Source organism: Miscanthus floridulus, chromosome 10, assembly GCF_019320115.1.
Source record: "Miscanthus floridulus cultivar M001 chromosome 10, ASM1932011v1, whole genome shotgun sequence".
NCBI lineage: Eukaryota > Viridiplantae > Streptophyta > Magnoliopsida > Poales > Poaceae > Miscanthus > Miscanthus floridulus.
In genome coordinates this window covers 63,338,190-63,346,631 of record NC_089589.1, presented here as the reverse complement: position 1 = coordinate 63,346,631, position 8,442 = coordinate 63,338,190, and the positions used below count along the sequence as shown (strand labels likewise).

Here is an 8,442-nt window from a genome sequence, read left to right as displayed (position 1 = left end):
ATCACATAGGCCATACTTGAATTAGACAAGAATCGATAACTAGCCTATACCAGAGTCACAGTGGGGGTCGACCGGATCGATGTAGCCATACGAACAGAGGTATAAACCATGATGGTAGTTATAGACAAGCAGTGGAGGTCGACTAGATTAATGTGGCCGTACTCGCTGAAGAACTCACCGAGATCTACTCTACTCCTACTACTAAGGGGTGGCCAGAGCCGAAAAGAGTAATTGATTTTGTATTTGATTGATTGATTTTTTACAATAGTCGGGGTTTGGTATTTATACCTAGAGTCTAAACATGAACCTTACTTGAGTACGACTCAATACAATCTCTGGTATAATGAAAATAATCCTGGACTCTAATCTTTCCCTTTTTGTAGAGTCCGATATGTATCTTCTTGGCGCCAATCATATCCTATCATCGTTATCTACTGATATCATTCAAAGAGAATGGATCCAGTGTTGCATTCAATCTAGCAGATTTCAATCTTTACTCTATCGACTCCTTGATTGGCATAATTCTAGAAGCCTGTGAGTTCCTGCGCTCTTATCCCAAATTTTGGTGTAAACACATGCCCCTAATTTTGGGATAAAATGATTTTATCCCGAAATTCCGATTCACTGGTTTACCACGCTGCAACTGCACCATCCGAAATATATGTGCGACTCCTAACTCCCTGGCCCGAGTTCTATACAACATCCCAACAGTATATTTTGTTACTCACTCAGCCTGTTCGCCTCCTCCTTTCCTCTCAAGCCAACTTCAACAGCCGACGCCGTCATCGCTGAGGCCTCAAACCCTAGCAGATCATCTGTTCTAACGACCCGCTGTCCAAGCGATCTTTGCCAGATCCAAACTAGTTTTCGACCGCGATGGCAACCATCGACCATGTCCCTAAGGTATGTCCCCTAGTTCTCAATTTTCTGAGTATCGGCTGCCACCCCATATCTTCTTTCTTCTTGAATTTATTTTATCCGATTTTTAGGAAATGAGGAATGAGATCTTGATTCCATCAGCTGCCGTCCCTAACGCTTACTTTCTTAGGCCTATGGGTGATTCTGATCCATCTAATTTTATCCGCCAAGAGACCAACTAGATCCCTTTTCAATAATCTGTAGTGGATTCATCCTCCTGGAACAAAACTTCCTTCAGAAACTGGCCTAACGCACCTAAGGGATGGAGAGATTGGTTCTGTAGGGTATCTATGAAAAAAGGCGGAGACTGGGAGCTTTATGATCTGAATCAATGCTTAACACTTTCATTGTCCAAAATGGAGAGGAATGATTCACTCTTGATCTCTACTTCTTATTTCTAGTCTAATGCTCTAAATACTTTCATTTTTGGTCACGGCCCAATGACCATCACTCTGGCCGATGTATACATGCTAACCGGCCTTGGAATTACTGGATCGGTACAACCTTATGAGTATTTGAGTGCCAGTCCCAAGAGATTGGCCAAAATTATAGACTGTACCGGATGGGCAAGTTACATTCTGAATCATATTGAAGATAGACCAACCGTCAGTGAAAGGGAATACGTGGCCTTTTTGAACATGTGGTTGGAAAGATTCATTTTCTACGGGTCATCTTGTGGTCCAACCTATAATCACAAACTCATGGCGGAGCACCTAGCATTGGGCAAGAATATCCCTCTCAGAAAATATCTGCTAGGAGCTGCATATCACCTGATGTACCAGGTGGCTGCCCAATTACTGAAGAATGAGCCGATACAGACTATCAGCGGTCCTTGGTGGCTGATACAATTGTGGCTCAACTTGTACATGCACAAGACTGTAAAGCCTGACCTCAGAGACTTGAGCTTTCCCTCTAATTTTGGTGAGGAATATAGAGGCAAAGAAGGAAGAACTTGACGGTGTACGAACTATGGCGAGGCTGCATCGGCCATAATAATCAACTCCGATGCTGGCCACCTCTTCAAAAAATTTTACAGAGGTTTTGATGCGGCCGTCCTGACCTGGCTACCTTATAATGAGGAGGATGAACTAATTTTTCCTTTCAGATTCTGATTGGAATCTAGCTATTCGAACGAAACAGCGGCTGCGATCTTCAATTCTTTTATTAAGCCATGTGTCCTTCTAGCCGAATTTCATCACGGTCGTGGTAAAATGATTAAAGGCTCCTCTGTCTCAGGCAATCCTCCAACCTATAGTTTTATAATCGTTTGTTTGTGTCAGTTCGGCTTCGGTCAACTCCCCCCTTATCTGTTCTTCAAGAACACCTTGGAGCCGAGGGAAGATATCAGTGACATGCTAGAGACTTCCAAAGTCTTCCAATTGGGATCAGACCTTCCTTCTTTTTCCTTGCACGACTAGGTCAGGGCCAGCTTTTCTTCCAATCTCTTTGACTCCTGGTGGGAAGAATGGCATTCCCATCTCTTTTGTGGGCCGATCTATCCTCTGTGCATAGCTCTAGACAGGGAATTTGCTTCTGATAGTGAGGTAATCCCTTCATTCTCTTTTCGGAGAAGTTACTTGGTGAATCTTCTTGCCAACTGTCCTAACCGATCCTTTCAGGATATTGAATTCGATCCTCCAAGCCGGGATAGGAGAGGGCGTCCGATAGATTACCAGCCGTCATGCCCTGGTTCTGATTTGAAGAAGTTGATGAGAACCCATGCTGCTCCCATGATCATGACATGTCCATCTCCTAAGCGCAAATTGGTTCTAGGTGCAACTCAGAAAGCCACTACTGGAAAAAGACTCCATAGGACAAGACCATTAGCTGCTTAGGTGAACGATTCACACTTTCTTCAAACCGACGTTCAATTTTTTGATCCCATTTTTCCTCACAGTTATCGAGCATCGCGTCTCAGTCTACTTTGGGTGTGGGACAACTATCTCAGACACTTGACCCATCACCAACCGAACCTTCATCTCAGGAGAAGCCAATTTCAGTAGAGGCAACTGATGCTTTCACGATGGTAGAAAATGTGAGTTTTATCTTTCATATTTGTTGGAGTACTTTCCTTTTGATTTCTTGATTTGCTCAGCTTTCCAACCTTTATTTAATCATTTGTCACGCTAGACATCTTTTGAGGAAATACCTGTGCAAGAGCAGGGGCCTGACAGTTCACCTATTGACAACGATCCCGTTGACGCTGGGAACAGTCCCATTGTTGATACTCATACTGCCGATTCCCCAACTTGGCACACATCTAATAGTAAGGAAATCATATGCTTGGCCTATTCCTCTGCAATAAACATGAATAAGAATATCCTCTTGCCATTGCAGATATCAACACCGGGAATCTAGAGCCGATTCAACCAGATGCTATTGGTGCATTACCAGCTGTTCCCCCTCTTCTGATAGAGTCTACTACAGAGAAGGTACTGTATCTTTTCACCATTCATTTTTGTAACAAACTAATTCAAACTTCTTAATCAAGATTTCCCCTATGTACAGGCACTTGATCCTCCAGCACAGAGTTGTTCTTTCAATCTTGAAGAGTATTTTGATGAAGATGAAATCAGATCATCAGCCACGTCTTCTGTTGAATCCTTGCCAGAGGAGACCAGAAATCGGCTAAAAGATATACTGTTTGTATTTGAGAAGAACATAGTCAATTTGGTCCAGGATACTGAATCAATGCAGTGAGTCTTCTTGGCTATTCAGGGTGATCCATCCCCAGCTCTCTCCAAGGTCCTATCATATTTGCCTATTTTCGAAGATCAGGCCATGAAGGTGAAAATAATCCAGAGGAACTTGTCCAACCGTGAAGCCTTGCTAGCCAAAAGGGATTCCAATAGGCAAGAGGTCAAAGAACTGACACAGTCGATTGATGCTCTAAAGAACTCGTCCCTCAGGACTGATCCAGAGTTGTCTCAATTGGAAGCCAAACGTGCAGAGCTTGAGAGGGAGCTAAAAAACATGAAGGCCGCCATTGAACATTGCAAGTCTACTCTGGCTCAAATACCTAATGCCATTAAACAGAAAAAATAGGAACTGTTGGCCAAAGTGAAAGAAAGTAGAACTATCTGTAGCAGCCTTGAGAACGCCCCTAGAACAGCTGAAGAACACGAGCGCAAGATCGTAGAGGCTAGTGTTGTCCGGCTTGCAATACTAAAAATCATTCAGGATGTTCTGAACATGTAATCCATAGGTCGACATATATATCTTGTGTATGATAACTATATCAGTCTTGTTGTACTTTTTTTCTTTGGCCGAAGAGCCGATTTGAAAACAGCCAATTCCAGATTTACGATCTTGATCCTAATTGAATCTGAAAACGTGTCTTTTATTGAGAGAACCTCTTGACTTTCTATCTTCAGTAGCCTGACGCCGCATCTTTCTTGGTATTTAGCGAGGCGGCGCTTCGCTTTCTATTAATTGTGGTTGCCTTTTGTACTTCTTCGAGGCATTCGTCTCTTCGCTCCGTGGCTTAAATACCAGCCGAAAGCTCTGGCCTCGAACACATCTATACTTGCAACCGCTCCTATTCCTTTGCACTTCTCCACCTTCACAACCCTATAGCGGTTTTCTCCCTTTCCAATAGATCCATGCAACTTCATGGCCTATGGGACAACCACGGTAAGCGCGTGGCAGAGGAGACACTGGAGAAGAACATGCCGGTTAGCCAGTGCCTCCGACGCATGAGGTGAGATCGGTGCCTTTTGCTTATGGCGATGATTTGCAACTTTATGTTCATAGGGGTGAACTCTTGTTCCTAGGTTTGTTGTGAACAACATGCTTCATCCTCTTCCCAGGGCTGGTGAACCTTCCAATGCTGTGTCCTCCGCGCCATCCTCATCGTCGGATTCCTCCGATTCATACAACGGCGATGATGCTTGGCGTTTCCTCCGGGAGTGGAGGGCGGCTTAGAACCGCTACTCCAAGGCGACTCGAGAAAATGGCCAACTCAAGATCCGTCTCGGGGCTTCTCAGGCCGCTCTTCATGCGGCTGAGGAGGAGGCCAGCACCATCCGAGCGCGGCTAGCGAAGTCTGACGCTGTGGTAATAGGTAAGATGATCTTCAGGGATGTTTCCATTCCAATTTCTTACTGCCTTGATCTTGATAGTTTCCTCCTTTTCTATGATCATCAGCCCTAACGATGCAGTTGGAATCTCTCCAACTGGCAGCGAACATGACTGTTGATGCCATCAATGCCCGCGACCCCCTTATCAATGCTCGTCTCCATGACGTTCCGGCCCATGTTTGAGAGATCGCTCTCTACGGTGTTCGTCATGGTGCAGCAGTGGCGCTGACCATGGCATAGGTTTAGACTGGGTACAAACTCCATTCCATGGAGGCCGGTTTCCCATCGGGCAATGGCCCTAAAGAACATGAGGACCTGCTGGAAGTGTTCGTCATGGTAGCGGAGGCCATAGTGGACATCACATCCGCTCAAGATGTAGTGAACAAGGTCTTTGATTAGTTTGTACTTAGGGTAACCTGATGAACAAAGACTCCTATTCTTTCATGAATGTATCTTAGTACAACGCTCCTGTGTACGACTGTTCTTATCTTTTTGTTTTTGCTCTATAGGCAATACATAATGTATCGGCTTTTACTATCTTCAAAGATCTTTCATTTTGAACTAGATGCGATACCTTCCTAGTACCGGTTATTAGAGCTAAGAACGAATTGGCTATCAAATTCAGATGTTAGGATAACATCTCTTCATGCATTTTTCAATCCAAAGATCAACCGACCGATCAATCCAAGTCAAGCATCCTATCAAGCGAAACAGAACTTCTCTTAAGAAATCCATTAACTCTGAATCACATTTATACTTTAACTCAGCATTCACTTACAACGGCCTAAACCCATTTCCAAGACTCAATCACTGCACCACAACACTAATATAGCGTCACATGTGTGTCGTTATAAATATACTAATACCGTTGAACCATCGGTCGGTATAGCTAGCCCACGGATCAAGTGTCGGTAAATGTACATGTTGCGATAAACCATCGGTCGGTATAGATATTTACCTATACAGTCAAACAGTTGGTTGGTTTAGATCAGTATAGAGGACACACCTTCGGTCGGTATAGGGCCGTGCCTTTGGCACGTGGTGTGGAAATAAAAGAAGACAGGTTCGCGAGAGACTGAAAATGAAACAGGGCCCATTCATGGCAAAATTGTTGGGCCCAAATACGATCTCTCCAAACCCTAACTCTTGGTCGCTTCAGTCTTCAGGTGCATCTTCAGATTTCATCTACCGCCGCTTCCACCGCAAGTCTCGCACTCACCAAATCCTTGCCCGCCCACCCAAATCCGCAGCTGACGCCACCACCCAACTTCGCTGCCACATCTCGGCTCAGCCACCCACCAAATCCCTGCACGCCCACCCAATTCCACAGCCGCCGCCACCGCCCAACTCCTCCGCCGCCTAACTCTGCCACCGCTGCCGCCGCCGCGTGATTCACGTCGCGTGCCAACCCTGCACGGCCGCCCAAATCCGCACCCTTGCCAGGTCCAACCAAATCCTCCCTTCCCTTCCTCCAAAACGCCCTTACATACGGCCACACAAATCCCCTTGTCGATGTATGCTAGTTTTCCAAATCTACACCTGGATTACACTATTCTATTTAGGAGCGATAGTTCCAGAAGAGACGATTGGTAGGCGTGTGGTGTGGACTACTCTTCTTCGTCATTTCCCTAGAAGAACCTGTCTGCATTTTTGTAAGTGTGCTACTCTCGTGTATGTCTGCTACTCTTCTCCCTAAGTCTGCATTTTTGTTTTTTATTAATCAAATGCAGTGATAGCGTGTATATAGCTAGAATCCAGCAACATATTGCAAAGATATCAAATCTAAAGTGACAAATGGACATGCTTTCTATTCACGTCTCACATAGAACTCTTTGAAGTCGAGATCGTGCCTTAAAACTTCCCTATTTGCGCATGTACACTGGTGCCATTCGAGGTTCTGCAGATCAGACAGGGCATCATCTAATATGCAATTGGTTCTGTAGAAACCCCTTTATTGCTCCCTGTCAGCTGTAGTTCCCCATAGAAACATACGTATGTGTCTTCCTGCTATTACATTCAATGCTTGCCATATAGTGTTATCCTCTACATCTATAGAAATGTATATAAATAATGTGTGTGTTTACATTTAAGCTTGCCGTATAGTATTATCCTAGTGTTTCCCATGATTCAGTTGTATAACATTGTTTATTGATAACCAATATGTTTGCATTGTACATTTCTACATACCTCCATTGAAAATCGGTTTTTATCATGGCACACACGCGCTGACAGACCAGATGTGCTAAATGATGATATGATTTTGCGGGCAGTAGCCTGATCTCAATTTTTCCTGTTACTCTAGCTTGTCACCCTATATATAAGTTCCTATGCAAAATAATAGAAAACAGAAATGCAGGAGCCAAGAGGGCGTGTTCGTGCTTTGGGTCTAGGACCAACTCCCCAAGATATTGGTACCCCTGGTTTGAAGTGTTACAAGCCAACAAGGCTACAAATGGAAGTTCTAGCTCATAAAAAGGTTGAAAGTGACAAAGCTTCTCTAGAACGACGCATACAAGAATTGGAAGAGGAACTGCACGAGGCAAGGATAGTGCAAGAAAGAAGAAATATGGAAATCGCCTCACACAATGGTTCTAATTCACGAAACCATGTGGTAAAGAACTTCAAGACTTTGAATTACTTAAGTCATGATTGAATAATCTATCTTTCCTATGCCGGATAATATGGTGACATGTGAATAATACATATTACCCCTCTTGTATTGTTTATGTGGAGCCCAAGGTCTGAAGAACATGTTGATGAGGCACATCATGCTCAACCATTTGAAGATGATGATGTTTTTGTAGATATTAATGAAAACTATGACCACTATGACAAAGATGATGTTTTTTGCAGATATTACCCCATCCGAGCAGCATGCTAATTTCCTATATGTGCAGCGTGCTGTTGCCCTATCTGTGCGTGTTGCTGCCCTGTCTGCGCAACATGCTCCTACCCTATCTGAGCAGCATGCTAACTTCCTAACTGCGCAGCGTGCTGCTGACCTGTCTACGCAGCATGCTCTTGCCCTGTCTGTGCAGCCTACTACTGCCTCGTTCGCGCAGGAAGCTACTGCTGCCCCATCAGCGTAGGAAGCTGCAGCCCCATCCATGCAGCCTGCTCCCTCTCCATCTGTGCAGCCTACTCCTACCCCATCTACGTAGTGTGCTCCTGCCTCCTCTGTGCACAGTGCTGTAGGAAAATCAATTGATCTTCATTGGGAGTGCAGCGCTACTAGTCCCATAAAAAATGTAGCCCCACGAAAGAAGAATAAACCTCCTCTTGTTTCACCTGCTGACCTTGTAATTTTCTTAATATAACCTTGCTTTTAGTTCTTGCAGTTCTATACATTTGTTCAATTTTTGCTGACAAGTGCATAAACCATTTCATGTTGGAAAGGAGGTCACATTATATGCCTTGTTTTGGCCAGAAGCTGTGGCTAAGGCAA

General features: G+C 44.4%; 1 pseudogene; it reads left to right on the top strand.

Annotated features, from left to right (window-relative positions):
* The first annotated feature begins 7,347 nt into the window (after positions 1-7,347).
* On the top strand, positions 7,348-8,086 carry LOC136488760 (uncharacterized; annotated as a pseudogene).
* Positions 8,087-8,442: the final 356 nt, after the last annotated feature.